Source organism: Epinephelus lanceolatus, chromosome 3 (genome assembly GCF_041903045.1).
Source record: "Epinephelus lanceolatus isolate andai-2023 chromosome 3, ASM4190304v1, whole genome shotgun sequence".
Taxonomy (NCBI): domain Eukaryota; kingdom Metazoa; phylum Chordata; class Actinopteri; order Perciformes; family Serranidae; genus Epinephelus; species Epinephelus lanceolatus.
Window position 1 is genome coordinate 46,868,488 of NC_135736.1, and position 26,507 is coordinate 46,894,994.

The 26,507-nt window shown below is 42.0% G+C and overlaps 1 long non-coding RNA gene and 17 other non-coding genes across 18 annotated transcripts in view; all 18 read right to left on the reverse strand.

The window, feature by feature from the left end:
- Window positions 1-6,575: 6,575 nt before the first annotated feature.
- The window catches only part of LOC144462592 (uncharacterized), a 49,406-nt gene continuing 29,474 nt past the window's right edge, over window positions 6,576-26,507 (reverse strand). Inside the window, exon 2 of the long non-coding RNA XR_013490846.1 lies at window positions 6,576-7,576. This is a non-coding gene — a long non-coding RNA (uncharacterized LOC144462592). The remainder of the gene's footprint in view (window positions 7,577-26,507) is intronic.
- On the reverse strand, window positions 9,886-10,076 carry LOC144462630 (U2 spliceosomal RNA). The gene has a single exon (XR_013490874.1). It is a non-coding gene; the product is annotated as a U2 spliceosomal RNA (small nuclear RNA).
- On the reverse strand, window positions 10,881-11,071 carry LOC144462658 (U2 spliceosomal RNA). The gene has a single exon (XR_013490902.1). It is a non-coding gene; the product is annotated as a U2 spliceosomal RNA (small nuclear RNA).
- LOC144462655 (U2 spliceosomal RNA) lies at window positions 11,876-12,066 on the reverse strand. The gene has a single exon (XR_013490899.1). It is a non-coding gene; the product is annotated as a U2 spliceosomal RNA (small nuclear RNA).
- On the reverse strand, window positions 12,871-13,061 carry LOC144462656 (U2 spliceosomal RNA). The gene has a single exon (XR_013490900.1). It is a non-coding gene; the product is annotated as a U2 spliceosomal RNA (small nuclear RNA).
- LOC144462631 (U2 spliceosomal RNA) lies at window positions 13,862-14,052 on the reverse strand. Its single transcript, XR_013490875.1, has one exon. It is a non-coding gene; the product is annotated as a U2 spliceosomal RNA (small nuclear RNA).
- LOC144462661 (U2 spliceosomal RNA) lies at window positions 14,857-15,047 on the reverse strand. The gene has a single exon (XR_013490905.1). It is a non-coding gene; the product is annotated as a U2 spliceosomal RNA (small nuclear RNA).
- On the reverse strand, window positions 15,848-16,038 carry LOC144462632 (U2 spliceosomal RNA). Its single transcript, XR_013490876.1, has one exon. It is a non-coding gene; the product is annotated as a U2 spliceosomal RNA (small nuclear RNA).
- LOC144462627 (U2 spliceosomal RNA) lies at window positions 16,843-17,033 on the reverse strand. The gene has a single exon (XR_013490871.1). It is a non-coding gene; the product is annotated as a U2 spliceosomal RNA (small nuclear RNA).
- Window positions 17,834-18,024, reverse strand: LOC144462633 (U2 spliceosomal RNA). Its single transcript, XR_013490877.1, has one exon. It is a non-coding gene; the product is annotated as a U2 spliceosomal RNA (small nuclear RNA).
- LOC144462628 (U2 spliceosomal RNA) lies at window positions 18,829-19,019 on the reverse strand. The gene has a single exon (XR_013490872.1). It is a non-coding gene; the product is annotated as a U2 spliceosomal RNA (small nuclear RNA).
- LOC144462634 (U2 spliceosomal RNA) lies at window positions 19,820-20,010 on the reverse strand. Its single transcript, XR_013490878.1, has one exon. It is a non-coding gene; the product is annotated as a U2 spliceosomal RNA (small nuclear RNA).
- Window positions 20,815-21,005, reverse strand: LOC144462629 (U2 spliceosomal RNA). Its single transcript, XR_013490873.1, has one exon. It is a non-coding gene; the product is annotated as a U2 spliceosomal RNA (small nuclear RNA).
- Window positions 21,810-22,000, reverse strand: LOC144462611 (U2 spliceosomal RNA). Its single transcript, XR_013490854.1, has one exon. It is a non-coding gene; the product is annotated as a U2 spliceosomal RNA (small nuclear RNA).
- On the reverse strand, window positions 22,805-22,995 carry LOC144462635 (U2 spliceosomal RNA). Its single transcript, XR_013490879.1, has one exon. It is a non-coding gene; the product is annotated as a U2 spliceosomal RNA (small nuclear RNA).
- On the reverse strand, window positions 23,800-23,990 carry LOC144462615 (U2 spliceosomal RNA). The gene has a single exon (XR_013490858.1). It is a non-coding gene; the product is annotated as a U2 spliceosomal RNA (small nuclear RNA).
- On the reverse strand, window positions 24,791-24,981 carry LOC144462637 (U2 spliceosomal RNA). Its single transcript, XR_013490880.1, has one exon. It is a non-coding gene; the product is annotated as a U2 spliceosomal RNA (small nuclear RNA).
- Window positions 25,786-25,976, reverse strand: LOC144462619 (U2 spliceosomal RNA). The gene has a single exon (XR_013490863.1). It is a non-coding gene; the product is annotated as a U2 spliceosomal RNA (small nuclear RNA).

Genomic DNA, 26,507 nt, shown 5'->3' on the forward strand with positions numbered 1-26,507 from the left:
AACCATGCTCAGTTGGTACTAAGAAAATCTCCCCCACACCATTACACCACCAGCAGCAGCCTGAAGCGTTGATACAAGGCAGGATGGATCCATGCTTCCATCTGAATGTGGTTTTTCCAATCTTCTATTGTCCAGTTTTGGTGAGAAAACCCGTGTGAATTGTAGCCTCAGTTTCCTGTTGTTAGCTGACAGGAGTAGCACCTGGTGTGGTCTTCTGCTGCTGTAGCCCATCTGCTTCAAGGTTGGACAAGGTGTTGTTGCTTCAGAGATGCTCTTCTGCACACCTTGGTTGGAACCAGTGGTTATGTGACTTCCTGTTCCCTTTCTGAACACTGGCAGAAATGGAATATAATATGATAAGTATATTTTCTTTAGAGTTTAATCAACTGAAAATAAGAACTGTTGTGTTTTCATTACCTTGGAATGAGACGTTTATATCTACATCGAAAGCAGGTCCTCATCTACAGAGGACACCATGTTGCATCACCAAACCAAACACTGTCTCTAGATAGGGACATACAGTCAGGTCCATAATTATTTGGACAATGATACAGTTGTCATCATTTTGGCTCTGTACACCACCACAATGGGTTTTAAATGAAACAATGAATACCTGCTTAAAGTGCAGACTCTTAGCTTTCATTTAAGGCTTTTTTCAAAAATGTAGTATGAACCGTGTAGGAATTACAACCATTTCTTCACACAGTCCCCCGACTTTAAGGGCTCATAAGTATTTGGACAAACTAACATAATCATCAATTAAACAGTCAGTTTCAATACTTGGTTGCAAATCCTTTACAGTCAATGACTGCCTGAAGTGTTGGACACATAGACATCACCAGATGCTGGGTTTCTTCCCTGGTGATGCTCTGCCAGCCCTTTACTGCAGCCGTCTGCACTTCCTGCTTGTGTTTTGGGTAGACATTTTTAAGGCAAAGAAGTGGAATGTTCTGCAATGGCCAAGTCATATCATCTGACCTGAATCCAACTGAGCATGCGTTTCTCTTGCTGAAGCCAAAACTGAGGGCAAAACACCCAAAACACAAGCAGGAAGTGCAGACGGCTGCAGTAAAGGGCTGGCAGAGCATCACCAGGGAAGAAACCCAGCATCTGATGATGTCTATGTGTCCAACACTTCAGGCAGTCATTGACTGTAAAGGATTTGCAACCAAGTATTAAAACTGACTGTTTAATTGATGATTATGTTAGTTTGTCCAAATACTTATGAGCCCTTAAAGTCGGGGGACTGTGTGAAGAAATGGTTGTAATTCCTACACGGTTCATACTACATTTTTGAAAAAAGCCTTAAATGAAAGCTGAGAGTCTGCACTTTAAGCAGGTATTCATTGTTTCATTTAAAACCCATTGTGGTGGTGTACAGAGCCAAAATGACAACAACTGTATCATTGTCCAAATAATTATGGACCTGACTGTATGTGTGAGCCCCTCAGAGATGAGCAGCATCAGAAAAACACTGATTTTTTAAAAGTGAAACTGCTTTATTCAGTGTTTTTACTGGTTTAAATCATCTGGTCTGTTTGTTTTAGAGTGAATGAGACCTCTGTGGATTACTCCCGGGAAAAACCTGACTAATGAACATTGAAGAGAAAATTCTAACCAGGAGAAGTTTCACCTGGTTAAAATTTTCAATCCTCACTGCTAGACACCACTAAATCTCCTTACGTCTTACACACTGAACCTTAAAGACACAGACAGTCACCATAGTTCTCATAACGTGGACAATAAGTATATATAGAACAAAAAAATGAAAACAATCTTCATACAGGAGGACAGGTGTAACAGCTGTGCAGACTGTAGATCGGGGAGTGGGTGCAGGTTTTGTTTTGGAGGACAGAAAGAATGTTGACTGAACTGGAAAAACAGGAAGCATTTCACAACCACTAATGTTTGCAGTGAGATATGGAAAAACACCAGAGTGAGCTCACTGATGTCGGCTGGAAAATCCTTTCCTCTGTAGAGAATTTATCTGCAACAAAGACGTGTTACTGACAACATTATAGATGCCTCAGTAGAGCCAGGGGAATTCAGACATCATGAATTATTTACACCTGTCCATCATTTTCATCCGCTTATCCAGGGCCAGGTTAGCAAGCCAAGCAAAGCACCCCAGACGTCCCTCTCCCCAGCAACACTTTCCAGCTCCTTCTGATGGACTCTGAGGTGTTCCCAGGCCAGATGAGATATGTAATCCCTCCAGTGTGCTCTGGGTCTGCCCCGGGGCCTCCTACCAGTGGGACGTGCCCGAGACACATCTAACAGGAGGCGCCCAGGAAGATCCTGATCAGGATCAGGATTACTTTAATTTAATATGAACTTTTTTGTGATATTAACATAGCTGTTAGAGTACACTACATATTGACTCAGGATCCATCCGCTAAACATGGCCTTAAAGGGACAGTTCTGACTGTTTGAATCGGGTTGTAATAGTTGCTTATCCATAGTCAGTGTATTCAAACAGTAGATGTCAGTCAGCATACCCCAGTTTGGAGAAGCATGCTGGAGTCCGACACATAAGCTAAGCGATGTAGTGCTGTGGACACGGTCAGCAACAAAACATATTTTAACCACCTAAAAAAATCAGTTTAAGTGTATGCTATATTTGGAATATCTTCACTGCTTCACCTTTTGGTGAACCCATGGCGATCTGCAGGGAGGACTCTCCTGAGCCATAGTGAATGTTTTCCTCCATGACTCCATTCTGAGGAATCAGCTCGTGACTCCTGTTGTCACGTTCAACGCGCCCTGTTTAATAGCAACAATATTCATTTTGGATTCTTAGCTTGAAGATTATGCTCACTTGTTTTCCTGTTAAAAAACAGAAGAATACAGAAATGCTGCTAGCCTGTGTGAAACAGTGAGCTAACATCTTTTAGAGTACTCACTTGTCCACCATGTGGCTCAGAGGTAGAGTGGGTCGTCCACCAATTGGAAGATCAGCACTTCAATCTCCTGCTCGTCCAAAGCATCCTTGGGCAAGATACTAAACCCTGAATTGCTCCTGGTGGCTGTTCCACCATTATGTGAATGTGTGTGTGAATGGTTACTGAGTAGCAGGTGGCACCATGCACAGTAGCCTTGGCTGCCAGTGTGTGAATGTGTGTGTGAATGGGTGAATGTGACATACAGTGCAAAAGTGCTTAGAGTGGAGGACTAGAAAGGCACTATACATGTGCAGCCCATCTCACTATATAATGACGAAAACTCTGTCTGTGTGTCTGTTCCATGTTTTTCTCCTCACTGACTTGGTCAATCCATGTGAAATTTGGCACAGTGGTAGAGGGTCATGGGAGGATGCCAATGAAGCAATATTACATCAATTGGCCAAAGGGGGGCGCTATAGCAACCAATTGAAATGTCAAACTTTGAATGGGCATATCTCATGCCCCGTATGTCGTAGAGACATGAAACTTTGCACAGAGATGCCTCTCCTCATGAGGAACACATTTGCCTCAAGAACCCATAACTTCTGCTTATATAGATTTTCCGCCATTTTGAATTTTTTGAAAAACACTTCAAATGGATCTCTTCCTAGGAAGTTTGAGCGATCTGCATGAAACTGGGTGAACATAATCTAGGGACCAATATCTAAAGTTCCCTCTTGGCAAAAGTTGGAAAACTTACTAAAACTGAGCTTCTATAAGGCAATGAATATTGCGGAGGGCGTGGCTCATCACATAAAGGTGTATAACATCTCAAGGGTTTCACCCATCACCACGCAACTTTGTAGGCATATGACCACACATAATCTGAGGGGACCCCTCCATTATTGACCCCATCAAACAAAATGGGGGCGCTAGAGAGCTCATTTCTTATCTAGGCCTAACCGCCATATGGATTTTTACTAAACTTGGTAGATATGTAGAACAGGACGCCTCAAGGTGACTGGAGAAATTTAACTCTAATTGGCAACTGGGTGGCGCTATAACAACAGAAAAATGCTTCAAAATGGCTAAAATGCGACCGATCGCTGTGGCTCCCCCTGTGGACCAATGTTTTTTTAAACACTTTAACTATCTGCCTTTCAACGTGCTACCTCAACTACTAATGTACAGTTTTAGCCCACTATTGGCAATGGTACTACTGTACTTTCAATAAAGCAATTGTACTATCAAATTCACAAACACTCTCTGTGAATACATTGCTCTTCTTAATGGGTTCAGTTGACTATTTAATCTGCAATTTCCTATGACCTGTATCCCAGACACACACCATGTGAAACTGTACGTGGGCAACTGTGCACTCAATGGGTATGGACTAGTACATAGTGATTTCCAACAGAAAAATGAAGCCGTTATATTGCTTTCTTAAAAGCCAGACTCCATTGAGAAAAACAGCGATTTAACATCGCTGAACACAGGAGCTGGTGGTCTACTGCTGCCTCGGTCAGTTACTTAGTTTGTGTTATTGTGTGACTTTGGTGTTTAAAAGGGTTAATTCAGATTCACCAAAGTCACACAATAACACAAACTAACTAACTGATTGAAGCAGCAGTCGACCAGCAGCCCCTGCGTTCAGTGTTAGTGTTTTCGTCAATGGAGTCTGGTAGCTTTGACGAGAGCATAGGTGGGAAACTGAGGCCGTTCATGTCTCTGTTGTCCACCTGTCTAATGGAAAGGCAAAGCAGTGAAAATACACTCAATATGGCGTACACTTAAATGATACTATTTTTTTAGGTGGCTTATATACATTTTGCCGCTGCCCCCGTCCACAGCACTACATAGCTGAGCTTCTGTGTCAGACTCCAGCCTGCTTCTCCAAACTGGGGGCATGTTGACTGACATCTACTGTTTGTAATACACTGACTACAGATACATACACACAGTAACACAGTGTTTGGTGTGAATAAAGGATTTCTAACCACTATCAGACGCCTTGTTAGTCTGCCAGCCTTTACCATGGACCTCTACACTGAGGAAGCCGGTACATTCATTGCTTTTTATTGCCCTGTCCGTGAACAGCACCTGATTTCTTTTTACAATCACCCACACCTAGTGTCCTGACCCAGAGCAGCACAACCTTATTTCTACTTCACTTAACTTGCAGTTAAAGACATGACTCTAGCTACTGTGATAACTCATTTTCCTACTTCGCATGCGTGACCTTTCAGCTTCATCGTTGCCATTCCATTTCATGCCAGGAAGTCCTTATATAGGCAAGTTATTCAGCGTGAAATACTTCACAGACTGCATATTAGAGTCTTGCTTTGTTTGGATTCCTGCCCATGCAGTGTGGGCGTGGAGGGCGATGAAGGTGTGGATGTGCCTGCCAAACAGCCACTGACGTTAGAGACTGGCTCCATTAAGTAAAGCTGATGTTAAAGTCTGGTGATATTCTTTACTTTTATTACTGTCAGGTATTGTGTGTCACTAATATATCTTCTTCCTCCGTGCCATAGAGTCCCATTGTTGTCTAAAAACTATTAAAATCACATTGATGAGCTGCACTGTTGCACTGGGCACTTCCTTCATTACTGCACACACACACTCCCACATACACCTGGTCTGGTTCCTGTGAGCTCCTATTTTTATTCAAGTGTCACTCCATTTGTAGTCACCTTCACAGCTGAATGAAGCTCCCTTCATCAAGGTGTAGGGGATAAACACAGCGACAAGCTTTGGGACAAACTTCCCTCTCTGCAGCGGAAAGAGGAACTGTCGTATAACTTGTGGTAACCATGTAGAAAAATAAAGCTTAATCCATTTTATGTTCTTCATACACTGCCTGGCCAAAAAAAAAGTCACCACCAAAAAAAAAGGTCATACACTCTAATATTTCGTTGGACCGCCTTTAGCTTTGATTACGGCACGCATTCGCTGTGGCATTGTTTCGATAAGCTTCTGCAATGTCACAAGATTTATTTCCATCCAGTGTTGCATTCATTTTTCACCAAGATCTTGCATTGATGATGGTAGAGTCTGACCGCTGCGCAAAGCCTTCTCCAGCACATCCCAAAGATTCTCAATGGGGTTAAGGTCTGGACTCTGTGGTGGCCAATCCATGTGTGAAAATGATGTCTCATGCTCCCTGAACCAGTCTTTCACAATTTGAGCCCGATGAATCCTGGCATTGTCATCTTGGAATATGCCCGTGCCATCAGGGAAGAAAAAATCCATTGATGGAATAACCTGGTCATTCAGTATATTCAGGTAGTCAGCTAACCTCATTCTTTGAGCACATACTGTTGCTGAACCTAGACCTGACCAACTGCAGCAACCCCAGATCATAACACTGCCCCCACAGGCTTGTACAGTAGGCACTAGGCATGATGGGTGCATCACTTCATCTGCCTCTCTTCTTACCCTGATGCGCCCATCACTCTGGAACAGGGTAAATCTGGACTCATCAGACCACATGACCTTCTTCCATTGCTCCAGAGTCCAATCTTTATGCTCCCTAGCAAATTGAAGGCTTTTTATTCCGGTTAGCCTCACTGATTAGTGGTTTTCTTAAGGCTACACAGCTGTTCAGTCCCAATCCCTTGAGTTCCCTTCGCATTGTGCGTGTGGAAATGCTCTTACTTTCACTGTTAAACATAGCCCTGAGTTCTACTGTTGTTTTTCTTCGATTTGATCTCACCAAACGTTTAAGTGATCGCCGATTATGATCATTGAGGATTTTTTTCCGGCCACATTTCTTCCTCGAAGATGATGGGTCCCCACTATCCTTCCAGTTTTTAATAATGCGTTGGACAGTTCTTAACCCAATTTTAGTAGTTTCTGCAATCTCCTTAGATGTTTTCTCTGCTTGATGCATGCCAATGATTTGACCCTTCTCAAACAGACTAACATCTTTTCCACGACCACGGGATGTGTCTTTCGACATGGTTGTTTAGGAAATGAGAAGCAACTCATTGCACCAGTTGGGGTTAAATAACTTGTTGCCAGCTGAAAGATAATCGCCCATGCAGTAATTATCCAATAGGAGGCTCGTACCTATTTGCTTAGTTAAATCCAGGTGGCGACTTTTTTTTTGGCCAGGCAGTGTATGTACCTGTAGCACTTATATTTAATCTGTATGTGTTGCTGTTGTTTACCTTAATTTTTGTTTATTATGTTTTTATCATTAAAAGTTGAGCTTATAGGACTTGTTGCTACAGCCCCTATCAGAGTAATCAGCACTTGCCTGGTGTCTTGTGTCTTGAGTGGGAGATGGGTCATGACTTCATCGGGGTCATCAGGTGGGCACCCTCCTTCACTGGTGTTTTAGTGATAGGCCCACGACTCCTCCAGAGGGCTGCCCCCTTCAGCTTTTACCCCTCACGGTGGACATCTCACAGACCAGTCGGGGTCCTTCCACTTCATCCAAAGCCAGTTGCTGCTTCGCTCAGCAGCCTCTGATGGCAACTTGATGGCTTGTCGAAGGGCCTGTCCTGTATGACCTCCATACTCTTCAGAAGCCTGGTTGATGATGTGGCTACAAATCTTCTACACCCATCCTCTACAGGGAGCACCTGGGTACGCCAGCCATGTTGTTCTGCGTCAGCTGCTGGGTCTGTGTACTTCAGGCTTTAGCGTGCATAAGCCTCCCCAACTGCAGCCTCCCATGGTGCTGTTAGCTAAAATGGAGGAAACAAATTACTTTATACAGCATTCAAAGCTGAACGAAGCGCTCTACATTGAGGTGTAGGCTGTCAATACAGCAGCAAGCTTTGGGACAAACTTCCCTGTCTGCAGCGGAAAAAGGAGCTGACTTATGTTCAGTAACTAACTCTCCATAACCAGGCCAGCTCCTGCCTCACTGACCTGCTCCACCTCCACACTCCTTCCCGCAGCCTCTGCTCCTCTGATGCCAACCTCCTGACTCCACCACTCAGGACCAAGCACTAGAGGTGACAGAGCCTTCTCCACAGCCGCCCCCTCCCTCTGCAACTCTCTCCCCAAACATATTCAAAACTACACCGCCCTGTCCCGATTCAAATCACTCATCAAAAATCATCTTCTCAGAGTGTCTTTTAATGTGTGAATGATGTTGTGTATATTTTACTGTATTCTGTTTTATGATCATTTTAACTAATGTTAAGTGTCTCTGAAGCGCTCTGTAAATAAAATGTATTATCATAACATTATTTTTATTAACGATGGAGAAAAGTAAATTGACTCCCATTTTATGGTCTGAAATGTGTTTGTTTCACTTTTGTTTGATTTGTGGTGTCTACTGGAATTCTGGTGGCGTACGTCTTTTAATATTAAGATAAATATATTAATTAATAAACAAGTAAATAAAGGGTATAAAACTTATCCCTGAAATTCACTGGTGACATTTTTCTGTCTTGTACTTTTGTAAACATCCTCTCATTCTGCACTCAGATGTTTATAAGCTGCTCTGCTAGGTTAACATTGTTGATTTTGTCCTGCTTTCTGTGGATGATAATATTTACCTCTACGAGATTTTGTATCTTTTATTTCTGTAAATTCATAGAAAAGTAAATAAATAAATAAAAATTTCATGTGGGGCCCTCAGCAGTGGGGGAGAGGATGTAGGGGTGGTTTGGGTAAGGGCCCTTCATCTTCGTATATGCAACATTCAATGTGCCTCGGAAAGCCGGGACTCCCATGATTAAGACAGTTTAAAGCTCGCCTCTGTGTCATAAACGGGTCATAAGTTACATAATGGTTTATAAAACATGTCGAGGCGGCATCGATGCGACCCGTGGGTGGTTTTACAGTTTTTCTCAATTGTTTACACGCAATTTTGAAAACAGGGCTCCTTTTTTCAAAATATTCACACAATTATCCAAACACCACACTCAATTTGCATAACTCCTAGATTGTTTGCAAAATGACACACTTCAGTCAAAACATATACACTTAAGTCAAAACATATACACATATTTATAAAAATGCTGTTTTGTTTTCATCTCACTAACACAGTCTTGAAATGATCAGACACTATTGCAGTCAGTTACACACTACAGTGATCAATACAAAATACATTTGTAAAAACCCCTATTTTAGGAAATAGCTGGTCTAGTGCTAGACTTTTTTTGCCAGACATTTTTATGTAAGGGATAATTTAGATGACAAAAAGATATTGTCAAACCCACAACATTCTTCATGATTACTTTGAGGTATACAGAGAAAGTACACAAATACAACAAACAAACACAACACTGATTGCAGACTGCTGCAGACTGAAAATATTTATTTCTTACCATACTCAGTTACAGTAACAGATCAACAATGAAAATCAGAACAAAATAGTAGTTTTTCTTACTACTGTAAAGTGTAGACAAATAAAAATTCCTCTATTGGGTTTAGGAATGGGGAGCATGGTGGAAGGTATAAGACTGCAAATTCAGGGTGCTCGTGGAACCAATTGTGGACCAGAGCAGATCGATGGAAAGATACATTGTCCCAAAGGACAATGTACTGCATGTGGTCCACTTGGTTTACAGTAAGCACCTGTGTGCTTCCACACCAGGTGGATGTGATTATCCAATTTGTTCATTAGTGTGGTCGTTGGCAAGCAGGGGCTTTGTAATGAGAAGGAAGTAACCTCACAATCCTTATCTGTGTCTAAGGTGTGATAATGCGTGTAGAGTTTTGCAAATCACTGCGTGTAATGTTTTGCAAAAAGTGTGAAGCTGAGTCTGTGCTTATTGTTTTGCAACTATGGACAGGTGTTTTGCTTCTTGAGTGTAAAGAGCTGTTAATTGTGTGAAAATTTTCATTTTAGTGCGTAAACAACTGTAAAAAAAAACCTGTAAACCAGATTTATAGACACTGGAAAAAAAATGAATGCATCAAAACAAAATTAGAAATGTAATACGACCTCCATATTGACGACACAATGCAATCCATACCCACAGATTACGAGTACTAGGTTTGCACAAATGTAATACTACTTTATTTTTCAACATTTTCAGGGGGGTGCACCGTTCCTGGAAATACTGCAATACCAGGTCGATGCGTGGAGTGGACGGAGCAAGCCCCTATTCCATCTCCCTGTTCCAAAAATCAATTTAATATATGGTCCCCGGATAGGGGACGTATCAGATATTAAACTGATAAGAACAGATACTACACTTGATCTTAGCCAAAAGGCCGAGAAGCGATACTTTTAATGGGTTAGAAGTGAGGGGGTCATTCGCCGTGTAGCTGTTCTCAATGACGGGTCTGACAAAATACTAAAATTACAGTTTCAGGACGGTCCGAGAAATCAGAGTAAAACACCATGATCGACAGTCAAAGAAAACGCGACAGATCACTGCAAAGTATTTAATCTTAAAGAAACGAATGCGGCAAACGTGTCTCACTGACTCTTCCGGGTCACGTGGTGCCTTATAATCCAATAGGAACTCAAAGCGGGAGAAGCACAGTTATAACAAGGTTACAGTAATAAAACGGTGTCTGTTCTTTAGATAATGTGACAGTTAAAAGACTGATGATGACAGAGTCCTCTGCGGGTGATAATGTTTACCTCTACGAGATTTTGTATCTTGTATTTTTGTAAATTCATAGATAAATAAAAACTTCATGTGGGGGAGAGGACGCAGGGGCGGTTTGGGTAAGGGCCCTCCATCGTCGTACATGCAACATTCAAAGTGCCTCGGAAAACCGGGACTCCCGTGGTTCAGACAGTTTAAAGCTCGTTTCTCTGTCATCAACGGGTCATAAGTTACATAATGGTTTATAAAACATGTCGAGGCGGCATCGCTGCGACGCCTGGGTGGTTTTAAACCAGATTTATAGACACTGAAAAAAGTGAAAATGCACCAAAACAAAAATCAAGTATATAAAAAAATCATCAGAACATGTTCTTAAATCTAAATGTCGACACAACACGATGCAAACGGACACATCACGGATAAAAATCGTACAAAACTTTTCTCATAAAAATTAATTTTCAACATATTCAGGAGGGGGTGCACTGTTCCTGGAAATACTGCAATACCAGGTCGATGCGTGGAGTGGACGGAGCAAGCCCCTATTCCATCTCCCTGTTCCAAAAATCAATTTAATATATGGTCCCCGGGTAGGGGACGTATCAGATATTAAACTGATAAGAACAGATACTACACTTGATCTTAGCCAAAAGGCCGAGAAGCGATACCTTTCATGGCTTGGAAGTGAGGGGGTCATTCGCCGCGTAGCTGTTCTCAATGACGGGTCTGACAAAATACTAAAATTACAGTTTCAGGACGGTCCGAGAAATCAGAGTAAAACACCATGATCGACAGTCAAAGAAAACGCGACAGATCACTGCAAAGTATTTAATCTTAAAGAAACGAATGCGGCAAACGTGTCTCACTGACTCTTCCGGGTCACGTGGTGCCTTATAATCCAATAGGAACTCAAAGCGGGAGAAGCACAGTTATAACAAGGTTACAGTAATAAAACGGTGTCTGTTCTTTAGATAATGTGACAGTTAAAAGACTGATGATGACAGAGTCCTCTGCGGGTGATAATGTTTACCTCTACGAGATTTTGTATCTTGTATTTTTGTAAATTCATAGATAAATAAAAACTTCATGTGGGGGAGAGGACGCAGGGGCGGTTTGGGTAAGGGCCCTCCATCGTCGTACATGCAACATTCAAAGTGCCTCGGAAAACCGGCACTCCCGTGGTTCAGACAGTTTAAAGCTCGTTTCTCTGTCATCAACGGGTCATAAGTTACATAATGGTTTATAAAACATGTCGAGGCGGCATCGCTGCGACGCCTGGGTGGTTTTAAACCAGATTTATAGACACTGAAAAAAGTGAAAATGCACCAAAACAAAAATCAAGTATATAAAAAAATCATCAGAACATGTTCTTAAATCTAAATGTCGACACAACACGATGCAAACGGACACATCACGGACAACAGTCGTACAAAAATCTTCTAATAAAAATTAATTTTCAACATATTCAGGAGGGGGTGCACCGTTCCGGGAAATACTGCAATACCAGGTCGATGCGTGGAGTGGACGGAGCAAGCCCCTATTCCATCTCCCTGTTCCAAAAATCAATTTAATATATGGTCCCCGGGTAGGGGACGTATCAGATATTAAACTGATAAGAACAGATACTACACTTGATCTTAGCCAAAAGGCCGAGAAGCGATACCTTTCATGGCTTGGAAGTGAGGGGGTCATTCGCCGCGTAGCTGTTCTCAATGACGGGTCTGACAAAATACTAAAATTACAGTTTCAGGACGGTCCGAGAAATCAGAGTAAAACACCATGATCGACAGTCAAAGAAAACGCGACAGATCACTGCAAAGTATTTAATCTTAAAGAAACGAATGCGGCAAACGTGTCTCACTGACTCTTCCGGGTCACGTGGTGCCTTATAATCCAATAGGAACTCAAAGCGGGAGAAGCACAGTTATAACAAGGTTACAGTAATAAAACGGTGTCTGTTCTTTAGATAATGTGACAGTTAAAAGACTGATGATGACAGAGTCCTCTGCGGGTGATAATGTTTACCTCTACGAGATTTTGTATCTTGTATTTTTGTAAATTCATAGATAAATAAAAACTTCATGTGGGGGAGAGGACGCAGGGGCGGTTTGGGTAAGGGCCCTCCATCGTCGTACATGCAACATTCAAAGTGCCTCGGAAAACCGGGACTCCCGTGGTTCAGACAGTTTAAAGCTCGTTTCTCTGTCATCAACGGGTCATAAGTTACATAATGGTTTATAAAACATGTCGAGGCGGCATCGCTGCGACGCCTGGGTGGTTTTAAACCAGATTTATAGACACTGAAAAAAGTGAAAATGCACCAAAACAAAAATCAAGTATATAAAAAAATCATCAGAACATGTTCTTAAATCTAAATGTCGACACAACACGATGCAAACGGACACATCACGGACAACAGTCGTACAAAAATCTTCTAATAAAAATTAATTTTCAACATATTCAGGAGGGGGTGCACCGTTCCGGGAAATACTGCAATACCAGGTCGATGCGTGGAGTGGACGGAGCAAGCCCCTATTCCATCTCCCTGTTCCAAAAATCAATTTAATATATGGTCCCCGGGTAGGGGACGTATCAGATATTAAACTGATAAGAACAGATACTACACTTGATCTTAGCCAAAAGGCCGAGAAGCGATACCTTTCATGGCTTGGAAGTGAGGGGGTCATTCGCCGCGTAGCTGTTCTCAATGACGGGTCTGACAAAATACTAAAATTACAGTTTCAGGACGGTCCGAGAAATCAGAGTAAAACACCATGATCGACAGTCAAAGAAAACGCGACAGATCACTGCAAAGTATTTAATCTTAAAGAAACGAATGCGGCAAACGTGTCTCACTGACTCTTCCGGGTCACGTGGTGCCTTATAATCCAATAGGAACTCAAAGCGGGAGAAGCACAGTTATAACAAGGTTACAGTAATAAAACGGTGTCTGTTCTTTAGATAATGTGACAGTTAAAAGACTGATGATGACAGAGTCCTCTGCGGGTGATAATGTTTACCTCTACGAGATTTTGTATCTTGTATTTTTGTAAATTCATAGATAAATAAAAACTTCATGTGGGGGAGAGGACGCAGGGGCGGTTTGGGTAAGGGCCCTCCATCGTCGTACATGCAACATTCAAAGTGCCTCGGAAAACCGGGACTCCCGTGGTTCAGTTTAAAGCTCGTTTCTCTGTCATCAACGGGTCATAAGTTACATAATGGTTTATAAAACATGTCGAGGCGGCATCGCTGCGACGCCTGGGTGGTTTTAAACCAGATTTATAGACACTGAAAAAAGTGAAAATGCACCAAAACAAAAATCAAGTATATAAAAAAATCATCAGAACATGTTCTTAAATCTAAATGTCGACACAACACGATGCAAACGGACACATCACGGACAATAGTCGTAAAAAAATCTTCTAATAAAAATTAATTTTCAACATATTCAGGAGGGGGTGCACCGTTCCTGGAAATACTGCAATACCAGGTCGATGCGTGGAGTGGACGGAGCAAGCCCCTATTCCATCTCCCTGTTCCAAAAATCAATTTAATATATGGTCCCCGGGTAGGGGACGTATCAGATATTAAACTGATAAGAACAGATACTACACTTGATCTTAGCCAAAAGGCCGAGAAGCGATACCTTTCATGGCTTGGAAGTGAGGGGGTCATTCGCCGCGTAGCTGTTCTCAATGACGGGTCTGACAAAATACTAAAATTACAGTTTCAGGACGGTCCGAGAAATCAGAGTAAAACACCATGATCGACAGTCAAAGAAAACGCGACAGATCACTGCAAAGTATTTAATCTTAAAGAAACGAATGCGGCAAACGTGTCTCACTGACTCTTCCGGGTCACGTGGTGCCTTATAATCCAATAGGAACTCAAAGCGGGAGAAGCACAGTTATAACAAGGTTACAGTAATAAAACGGTGTCTGTTCTTTAGATAATGTGACAGTTAAAAGACTGATGATGACAGAGTCCTCTGCGGGTGATAATGTTTACCTCTACGAGATTTTGTATCTTGTATTTTTGTAAATTCATAGATAAATAAAAACTTCATGTGGGGGAGAGGACGCAGGGGCGGTTTGGGTAAGGGCCCTCCATCGTCGTACATGCAACATTCAAAGTGCCTCGGAAAACCGGGACTCCCGTGGTTCAGACAGTTTAAAGCTCGTTTCTCTGTCATCAACGGGTCATAAGTTACATAATGGTTTATAAAACATGTCGAGGCGGCATCGCTGCGACGCCTGGGTGGTTTTAAACCAGATTTATAGACACTGAAAAAAGTGAAAATGCACCAAAACAAAAATCAAGTATATAAAAAAATCATCAGAACATGTTCTTAAATCTAAATGTCGACACAACACGATGCAAACGGACACATCACGGACAATAGTCGTAAAAAAATCTTCTAATAAAAATTAATTTTCAACATATTCAGGAGGGAGTGCACCGTTCCTGGAAATACTGCAATACCAGGTTGATGCGTGGAGTGGACAGAGCAAGCCCCTATTCCATCTCCCTGTTCCAAAAATCAATTTAATATATGGTCCCCGGGTAGGGGACGTATCAGATATTAAACTGATAAGAACAGATACTACACTTGATCTTAGCCAAAAGGCCGAGAAGCGATACCTTTCATGGCTTGGAAGTGAGGGGGTCATTAGCCGCGTAGCTGTTCTCAATGACGGGTCTGACAAAATACTAAAATTACAGTTTCAGGACGGTCCGAGAAATCAGAGTAAAACACCATGATCGACAGTCAAAGAAAACGCGACAGATCACTGCAAAGTATTTAATCTTAAAGAAACGAATGCGGCAAACGTGTCTCACTGACTCTTCCGGGTCACGTGGTGCCTTATAATCCAATAGGAACTCAAAGCGGGAGAAGCACAGTTATAACAAGGTTACAGTAATAAAACGGTGTCTGTTCTTTAGATAATGTGACAGTTAAAAGACTGATGATGACAGAGTCCTCTGCGGGTGATAATGTTTACCTCTACGAGATTTTGTATCTTGTATTTTTGTAAATTCATAGATAAATAAAAACTTCATGTGGGGGAGAGGACGCAGGGGCGGTTTGGGTAAGGGCCCTCCATCGTCGTACATGCAACATTCAAAGTGCCTCGGAAAACCGGGACTCCCGTGGTTCAGTTTAAAGCTCGTTTCTCTGTCATCAACGGGTCATAAGTTACATAATGGTTTATAAAACATGTCGAGGCGGCATCGCTGCGACGCCTGGGTGGTTTTAAACCAGATTTATAGACACTGAAAAAAGTGAAAATGCACCAAAACAAAAATCAAGTATATAAAAAAATCATCAGAACATGTTCTTAAATCTAAATGTCGACACAACACGATGCAAACGGACACATCACGGACAATAGTCGTAAAAAAATCTTCTAATAAAAATTAATTTTCAACATATTCAGGAGGGGGTGCACCGTTCCTGGAAATACTGCAATACCAGGTCGATGCGTGGAGTGGACGGAGCAAGCCCCTATTCCATCTCCCTGTTCCAAAAATCAATTTAATATATGGTCCCCGGGTAGGGGACGTATCAGATATTAAACTGATAAGAACAGATACTACACTTGATCTTAGCCAAAAGGCCGAGAAGCGATACCTTTCATGGCTTGGAAGTGAGGGGGTCATTCGCCGCGTAGCTGTTCTCAATGACGGGTCTGACAAAATACTAAAATTACAGTTTCAGGACGGTCCGAGAAATCAGAGTAAAACACCATGATCGACAGTCAAAGAAAACGCGACAGATCACTGCAAAGTATTTAATCTTAAAGAAACGAATGCGGCAAACGTGTCTCACTGACTCTTCCGGGTCACGTGGTGCCTTATAATCCAATAGGAACTCAAAGCGGGAGAAGCACAGTTATAACAAGGTTACAGTAATAAAACGGTGTCTGTTCTTTAGATAATGTGACAGTTAAAAGACTGATGATGACAGAGTCCTCTGCGGGTGATAATGTTTACCTCTACGAGATTTTGTATCTTGTATTTTTGTAAATTCATAGATAAATAAAAACTTCATGTGGGGGAGAGGACGCAGGGGCGGTTTGGGTAAGGGCCCTCCATCGTCGTACATGCAACATTCAAAGTGCCTCGGAAAACCGGGACTCCCGTGGTTCAGACAGTTTAAAGCTCGTTTCTCTGTCATCAACGGGTCATAAGTTACATAATGGTTTATAAAACATGTCGAGGCGGCATCGCTGCGACGCCTGGGTGGTTTTAAACCAGATTTATAGACACTGAAAAAAGTGAAAATGCACCAAAACAAAAATCAAGTATATAAAAAAATCATCAGAACATGTTCTTAAATCTAAATGTCGACACAACACGATGCAAACGGACACATCACGGACAATAGTCGTAAAAAAATCTTCTAATAAAAATTAATTTTCAACATATTCAGGAGGGAGTGCACCGTTCCTGGAAATACTGCAATACCAGGTCGATGCGTGGAGTGGACGGAGCAAGCCCCTATTCCATCTCCCTGTTCCAAAAATCAATTTAATATATGGTCCCCGGATAGGGGACGTATCAGATATTAAACTGATAAGAACAGATACTACACTTGATCTTAGCCAAAAGGCCGAGAAGCGATACCTTTCATGGCTTGGAAGTGAGGGGGTCATTAGCCGCGTAGCTGTTCTCAATGACGGGTCTGACAAAATACTAAAATTACAGTTTCAGGACGGTCCGAGAAATCAGAGTAAAACACCATGATCGACAGTCAAAGAAAACGCGACAGATCACTGCAAAGTATTTAATCTTAAAGAAACGAATGCGGCAAACGTGTCTCACTGACTCTTCCGGGTCACGTGGTGCCTTATAATCCAATAGGAACTCAAAGCGGGAGAAGCACAGTTATAACAAGGTTACAGTAATAAAACGGTGTCTGTTCTTTAGATAATGTGACAGTTAAAAGACTGATGATGACAGAGTCCTCTGCGGGTGATAATGTTTACCTCTACGAGATTTTGTATCTTGTATTTTTGTAAATTCATAGATAAATAAAAACTTCATGTGGGGGAGAGGACGCAGGGGCGGTTTGGGTAAGGGCCCTCCATCGTCGTACATGCAACATTCAAAGTGCCTCGGAAAACCGGGACTCCCGTGGTTCAGTTTAAAGCTCGTTTCTCTGTCATCAACGGGTCATAAGTTACATAATGGTTTATAAAACATGTCGAGGCGGCATCGCTGCGACGCCTGGGTGGTTTTAAACCAGATTTATAGACACTGAAAAAAGTGAAAATGCACCAAAACAAAAATCAAGTATATAAAAAAATCATCAGAACATGTTCTTAAATCTAAATGTCGACACAACACGATGCAAACGGACACATCACGGACAATAGTCGTAAAAAAATCTTCTAATAAAAATTAATTTTCAACATATTCAGGAGGGGGTGCACCGTTCCTGGAAATACTGCAATACCAGGTCGATGCGTGGAGTGGACGGAGCAAGCCCCTATTCCATCTCCCTGTTCCAAAAATCAATTTAATATATGGTCCCCGGGTAGGGGACGTATCAGATATTAAACTGATAAGAACAGATACTACACTTGATCTTAGCCAAAAGGCCGAGAAGCGATACCTTTCATGGCTTGGAAGTGAGGGGGTCATTCGCCGCGTAGCTGTTCTCAATGACGGGTCTGACAAAATACTAAAATTACAGTTTCAGGACGGTCCGAGAAATCAGAGTAAAACACCATGATCGACAGTCAAAGAAAACGCGACAGATCACTGCAAAGTATTTAATCTTAAAGAAACGAATGCGGCAAACGTGTCTCACTGACTCTTCCGGGTCACGTGGTGCCTTATAATCCAATAGGAACTCAAAGCGGGAGAAGCACAGTTATAACAAGGTTACAGTAATAAAACGGTGTCTGTTCTTTAGATAATGTGACAGTTAAAAGACTGATGATGACAGAGTCCTCTGCGGGTGATAATGTTTACCTCTACGAGATTTTGTATCTTGTATTTTTGTAAATTCATAGATAAATAAAAACTTCATGTGGGGGAGAGGACGCAGGGGCGGTTTGGGTAAGGGCCCTCCATCGTCGTACATGCAACATTCAAAGTGCCTCGGAAAACCGGGACTCCCGTGGTTCAGACAGTTTAAAGCTCGTTTCTCTGTCATCAACGGGTCATAAGTTACATAATGGTTTATAAAACATGTCGAGGCGGCATCGCTGCGACGCCTGGGTGGTTTTAAACCAGATTTATAGACACTGAAAAAAGTGAAAATGCACCAAAACAAAAATCAAGTATATAAAAAAATCATCAGAACATGTTCTTAAATCTAAATGTCGACACAACACGATGCAAACGGACACATCACGGACAATAGTCGTAAAAAAATCTTCTAATAAAAATTAATTTTCAACATATTCAGGAGGGAGTGCACCGTTCCTGGAAATACTGCAATACCAGGTCGATGCGTGGAGTGGACGGAGCAAGCCCCTATTCCATCTCCCTGTTCCAAAAATCAATTTAATATATGGTCCCCGGATAGGGGACGTATCAGATATTAAACTGATAAGAACAGATACTACACTTGATCTTAGCCAAAAGGCCGAGAAGCGATACCTTTCATGGCTTGGAAGTGAGGGGGTCATTAGCCGCGTAGCTGTTCTCAATGACGGGTCTGACAAAATACTAAAATTACAGTTTCAGGACGGTCCGAGAAATCAGAGTAAAACACCATGATCGACAGTCAAAGAAAACGCGACAGATCACTGCAAAGTATTTAATCTTAAAGAAACGAATGCGGCAAACGTGTCTCACTGACTCTTCCGGGTCACGTGGTGCCTTATAATCCAATAGGAACTCAAAGCGGGAGAAGCACAGTTATAACAAGGTTACAGTAATAAAACGGTGTCTGTTCTTTAGATAATGTGACAGTTAAAAGACTGATGATGACAGAGTCCTCTGCGGGTGATAATGTTTACCTCTACGAGATTTTGTATCTTGTATTTTTGTAAATTCATAGATAAATAAAAACTTCATGTGGGGGAGAGGACGCAGGGGCGGTTTGGGTAAGGGCCCTCCATCGTCGTACATGCAACATTCAAAGTGCCTCGGAAAACCGGGACTCCCGTGGTTCAGTTTAAAGCTCGTTTCTCTGTCATCAACGGGTCATAAGTTACATAATGGTTTATAAAACATGTCGAGGCGGCATCGCTGCGACGCCTGGGTGGTTTTAAACCAGATTTATAGACACTGAAAAAAGTGAAAATGCACCAAAACAAAAATCAAGTATATAAAAAAATCATCAGAACATGTTCTTAAATCTAAATGTCGACACAACACGATGCAAACGGACACATCACGGACAATAGTCGTAAAAAAATCTTCTAATAAAAATTAATTTTCAACATATTCAGGAGGGGGTGCACCGTTCCTGGAAATACTGCAATACCAGGTCGATGCGTGGAGTGGACGGAGCAAGCCCCTATTCCATCTCCCTGTTCCAAAAATCAATTTAATATATGGTCCCCGGGTAGGGGACGTATCAGATATTAAACTGATAAGAACAGATACTACACTTGATCTTAGCCAAAAGGCCGAGAAGCGATACCTTTCATGGCTTGGAAGTGAGGGGGTCATTCGCCGCGTAGCTGTTCTCAATGACGGGTCTGACAAAATACTAAAATTACAGTTTCAGGACGGTCTGAGAAATCAGAGTAAAACACCATGATCGACAGTCAAAGAAAACGCGACAGATCACTGCAAAGTATTTAATCTTAAAGAAACGAATGCGGCAAACGTGTCTCACTGACTCTTCCGGGTCACGTGGTGCCTTATAATCCAATAGGAACTCAAAGCGGGAGAAGCACAGTTATAACAAGGTTACAGTAATAAAACGGTGTCTGTTCTTTAGATAATGTGACAGTTAAAAGACTGATGATGACAGAGTCCTCTGCGGGTGATAATGTTTACCTCTACGAGATTTTGTATCTTGTATTTTTGTAAATTCATAGATAAATAAAAACTTCATGTGGGGGAGAGGACGCAGGGGCGGTTTGGGTAAGGGCCCTCCATCGTCGTACATGCAACATTCAAAGTGCCTCGGAAAACCGGGACTCCCGTGGTTCAGACAGTTTAAAGCTCGTTTCTCTGTCATCAACGGGTCATAAGTTACATAATGGTTTATAAAACATGTCGAGGCGGCATCGCTGCGACGCCTGGGTGGTTTTAAACCAGATTTATAGACACTGAAAAAAGTGAAAATGCACCAAAACAAAAATCAAGTATATAAAAAAATCATCAGAACATGTTCTTAAATCTAAATGTCGACACAACACGATGCAAACGGACACATCACGGACAATAGTCGTAAAAAAATCTTCTAATAAAAATTAATTTTCAACATATTCAGGAGGGAGTGCACCGTTCCTGGAAATACTGCAATACCAGGTCGATGCGTGGAGTGGACGGAGCAAGCCCCTATTCCATCTCCCTGTTCCAAAAATCAATTTAATATATGGTCCCCGGATAGGGGACGTATCAGATATTAAACTGATAAGAACAGATACTACACTTGATCTTAGCCAAAAGGCCGAGAAGCGATACCTTTCATGGCTTGGAAGTGAGGGGGTCATTAGCCGCGTAGCTGTTCTCAATGACGGGTCTGACAAAATACTAAAATTACAGTTTCAGGACGGTCCGAGAAATCAGAGTAAAACACCATGATCGACAGTCAAAGAAAACGCGACAGATCACTGCAAAGTATTTAATCTTAAAGAAACGAATGCGGCAAACGTGTCTCACTGACTCTTCCGGGTCACGTGGTGCCTTATAATCCAATAGGAACTCAAAGCGGGAGAAGCACAGTTATAACAAGGTTACAGTAATAAAACGGTGTCTGTTCTTTAGATAATGTGACAGTTAAAAGACTGATGATGACAGAGTCCTCTGCGGGTGATAATGTTTACCTCTACGAGATTTTGTATCTTGTATTTTTGTAAATTCATAGATAAATAAAAACTTCATGTGGGGGAGAGGACGCAGGGGCGGTTTGGGTAAGGGCCCTCCATCGTCGTACATGCAACATTCAAAGTGCCTCGGAAAACCGGGACTCCCGTGGTTCAGACAGTTTAAAGCTCGTTTCTCTGTCATCAACGGGTCATAAGTTACATAATGGTTTATAAAACATGTCGAGGCGGCATCGCTGCGACGCCTGGGTGGTTTTAAACCAGATTTATAGACACTGAAAAAAGTGAAAATGCACCAAAACAAAAATCAAGTATATAAAAAAATCATCAGAACATGTTCTTAAATCTAAATGTCGACACAACACGATGCAAACGGACACATCACGGACAATAGTCGTAAAAAAATCTTCTAATAAAAATTAATTTTCAACATATTCAGGAGGGAGTGCACCGTTCCTGGAAATACTGCAATACCAGGTTGATGCGTGGAGTGGACAGAGCAAGCCCCTATTCCATCTCCCTGTTCCAAAAATCAATTTAATATATGGTCCCCGGGTAGGGGACGTATCAGATATTAAACTGATAAGAACAGATACTACACTTGATCTTAGCCAAAAGGCCGAGAAGCGATACCTTTCATGGCTTGGAAGTGAGGGGGTCATTAGCCGCGTAGCTGTTCTCAATGACGGGTCTGACAAAATACTAAAATTACAGTTTCAGGACGGTCCGAGAAATCAGAGTAAAACACCATGATCGACAGTCAAAGAAAACGCGACAGATCACTGCAAAGTATTTAATCTTAAAGAAACGAATGCGGCAAACGTGTCTCACTGACTCTTCCGGGTCACGTGGTGCCTTATAATCCAATAGGAACTCAAAGCGGGAGAAGCACAGTTATAACAAGGTTACAGTAATAAAACGGTGTCTGTTCTTTAGATAATGTGACAGTTAAAAGACTGATGATGACAGAGTCCTCTGCGGGTGATAATGTTTACCTCTACGAGATTTTGTATCTTGTATTTTTGTAAATTCATAGATAAATAAAAACTTCATGTGGGGGAGAGGACGCAGGGGCGGTTTGGGTAAGGGCCCTCCATCGTCGTACATGCAACATTCAAAGTGCCTCGGAAAACCGGGACTCCCGTGGTTCAGACAGTTTAAAGCTCGTTTCTCTGTCATCAACGGGTCATAAGTTACATAATGGTTTATAAAACATGTCGAGGCGGCATCGCTGCGACGCCTGGGTGGTTTTAAACCAGATTTATAGACACTGAAAAAAGTGAAAATGCACCAAAACAAAAATCAAGTATATAAAAAAATCATCAGAACATGTTCTTAAATCTAAATGTCGACACAACACGATGCAAACGGACACATCACGGACAATAGTCGTAAAAAAATCTTCTAATAAAAATTAATTTTCAACATATTCAGGAGGGGGTGCACCGTTCCTGGAAATACTGCAATACCAGGTCGATGCGTGGAGTGGACGGAGCAAGCCCCTATTCCATCTCCCTGTTCCAAAAATCAATTTAATATATGGTCCCCGGGTAGGGGACGTATCAGATATTAAACTGATAAGAACAGATACTACACTTGATCTTAGCCAAAAGGCCGAGAAGCGATACCTTTCATGGCTTGGAAGTGAGGGGGTCATTCGCCGCGTAGCTGTTCTCAATGACGGGTCTGACAAAATACTAAAATTACAGTTTCAGGACGGTCTGAGAAATCAGAGTAAAACACCATGATCGACAGTCAAAGAAAACGCGACAGATCACTGCAAAGTATTTAATCTTAAAGAAACGAATGCGGCAAACGTGTCTCACTGACTCTTCCGGGTCACGTGGTGCCTTATAATCCAATAGGAACTCAAAGCGGGAGAAGCACAGTTATAACAAGGTTACAGTAATAAAACGGTGTCTGTTCTTTAGATAATGTGACAGTTAAAAGACTGATGATGACAGAGTCCTCTGCGGGTGATAATGTTTACCTCTACGAGATTTTGTATCTTGTATTTTTGTAAATTCATAGATAAATAAAAACTTCATGTGGGGGAGAGGACGCAGGGGCGGTTTGGGTAAGGGCCCTCCATCGTCGTACATGCAACATTCAAAGTGCCTCGGAAAACCGGGACTCCCGTGGTTCAGACAGTTTAAAGCTCGTTTCTCTGTCATCAACGGGTCATAAGTTACATAATGGTTTATAAAACATGTCGAGGCGGCATCGCTGCGACGCCTGGGTGGTTTTAAACCAGATTTATAGACACTGAAAAAAGTGAAAATGCACCAAAACAAAAATCAAGTATATAAAAAAATCATCAGAACATGTTCTTAAATCTAAATGTCGACACAACACGATGCAAACGGACACATCACGGACAACAGTCGTACAAAAATCTTCTAATAAAAATTAATTTTCAACATATTCAGGAGGGGGTGCACCGTTCCTGGAAATACTGCAATACCAGGTCGATGCGTGGAGTGGACGGAGCAAGCCCCTATTCCATCTCCCTGTTCCAAAAATCAATTTAATATATGGTCCCCGGATAGGGGACGTATCAGATATTAAACTGATAAGAACAGATACTACACTTGATCTTAGCCAAAAGGCCGAGAAGCGATACCTTTCATGGCTTGGAAGTGAGGGGGTCATTAGCCGCGTAGCTGTTCTCAATGACGGGTCTGACAAAATACTAAAATTACAGTTTCAGGACGGTCCGAGAAATCAGAGTAAAACACCATGATCGACAGTCAAAGAAAACGCGACAGATCACTGCAAAGTATTTAATCTTAAAGAAACGAATGCGGCAAACGTGTCTCACTGACTCTTCCGGGTCACGTGGTGCCTTATAATCCAATAGGAACTCAAAGCGGGAGAAGCACAGTTATAACAAGGTTACAGTAATAAAACGGTGTCTGTTCTTTAGATAATGTGACAGTTAAAAGACTGATGATGACAGAGTCCTCTGCGGGTGATAATGTTTACCTCTACGAGATTTTGTATCTTGTATTTTTGTAAATTCATAGATAAATAAAAACTTCATGTGGGGGAGAGGACGCAGGGGCGGTTTGGGTAAGGGCCCTCCATCGTCGTACATGCAACATTCAAAGTGCCTCGGAAAACCGGGACTCCCGTGGTTCAGTTTAAAGCTCGTTTCTCTGTCATCAACGGGTCATAAGTTACATAATGGTTTATAAAACATGTCGAGGCGGCATCGCTGCGACGCCTGGGTGGTTTTAAACCAGATTTATAGACACTGAAAAAAGTGAAAATGCACCAAAACAAAAATCAAGTATATAAAAAAATCATCAGAACATGTTCTTAAATCTAAATGTCGACACAACACGATGCAAACGGACACATCACGGACAATAGTCGTAAAAAAATCTTCTAATAAAAATTAATTTTCAACATATTCAGGAGGGGGTGCACCGTTCCTGGAAATACTGCAATACCAGGTCGATGCGTGGAGTGGACGGAGCAAGCCCCTATTCCATCTCCCTGTTCCAAAAATCAATTTAATATATGGTCCCCGGGTAGGGGACGTATCAGATATTAAACTGATAAGAACAGATACTACACTTGATCTTAGCCAAAAGGCCGAGAAGCGATACCTTTCATGGCTTGGAAGTGAGGGGGTCATTCGCCGCGTAGCTGTTCTCAATGACGGGTCTGACAAAATACTAAAATTACAGTTTCAGGACGGTCCGAGAAATCAGAGTAAAACACCATGATCGACAGTCAAAGAAAACGCGACAGATCACTGCAAAGTATTTAATCTTAAAGAAACGAATGCGGCAAACGTGTCTCACTGACTCTTCCGGGTCACGTGGTGCCTTATAATCCAATAGGAACTCAAAGCGGGAGAAGCACAGTTATAACAAGGTTACAGTAATAAAACGGTGTCTGTTCTTTAGATAATGTGACAGTTAAAAGACTGATGATGACAGAGTCCTCTGCGGGTGATAATGTTTACCTCTACGAGATTTTGTATCTTGTATTTTTGTAAATTCATAGATAAATAAAAACTTCATGTGGGGGAGAGGACGCAGGGGCGGTTTGGGTAAGGGCCCTCCATCGTCGTACATGCAACATTCAAAGTGCCTCGGAAAACCGGGACTCCCGTGGTTCAGACAGTTTAAAGCTCGTTTCTCTGTCATCAACGGGTCATAAGTTACATAATGGTTTATAAAACATGTCGAGGCGGCATCGCTGCGACGCCTGGGTGGTTTTAAACCAGATTTATAGACACTGAAAAAAGTGAAAATGCACCAAAACAAAAATCAAGTATATAAAAAAATCATCAGAACATGTTCTTAAATCTAAATGTCGACACAACACGATGCAAACGGACACATCACGGACAACAGTCGTACAAAAATCTTCTAATAAAAATTAATTTTCAACATATTCAGGAGGGGGTGCACCGTTCCTGGAAATACTGCAATACCAGGTCGATGCGTGGAGTGGACGGAGCAAGCCCCTATTCCATCTCCCTGTTCCAAAAATCAATTTAATATATGGTCCCCGGATAGGGGACGTATCAGATATTAAACTGATAAGAACAGATACTACACTTGATCTTAGCCAAAAGGCCGAGAAGCGATACCTTTCATGGCTTGGAAGTGAGGGGGTCATTAGCCGCGTAGCTGTTCTCAATGACGGGTCTGACAAAATACTAAAATTACAGTTTCAGGACGGTCCGAGAAATCAGAGTAAAACACCATGATCGACAGTCAAAGAAAACGCGACAGATCACTGCAAAGTATTTAATCTTAAAGAAACGAATGCGGCAAACGTGTCTCACTGACTCTTCCGGGTCACGTGGTGCCTTATAATCCAATAGGAACTCAAAGCGGGAGAAGCACAGTTATAACAAGGTTACAGTAATAAAACGGTGTCTGTTCTTTAGATAATGTGACAGTTAAAAGACTGATGATGACAGAGTCCTCTGCGGGTGATAATGTTTACCTCTACGAGATTTTGTATCTTGTATTTTTGTAAATTCATAGATAAATAAAAACTTCATGTGGGGGAGAGGACGCAGGGGCGGTTTGGGTAAGGGCCCTCCATCGTCGTACATGCAACATTCAAAGTGCCTCGGAAAACCGGGACTCCCGTGGTTCAGTTTAAAGCTC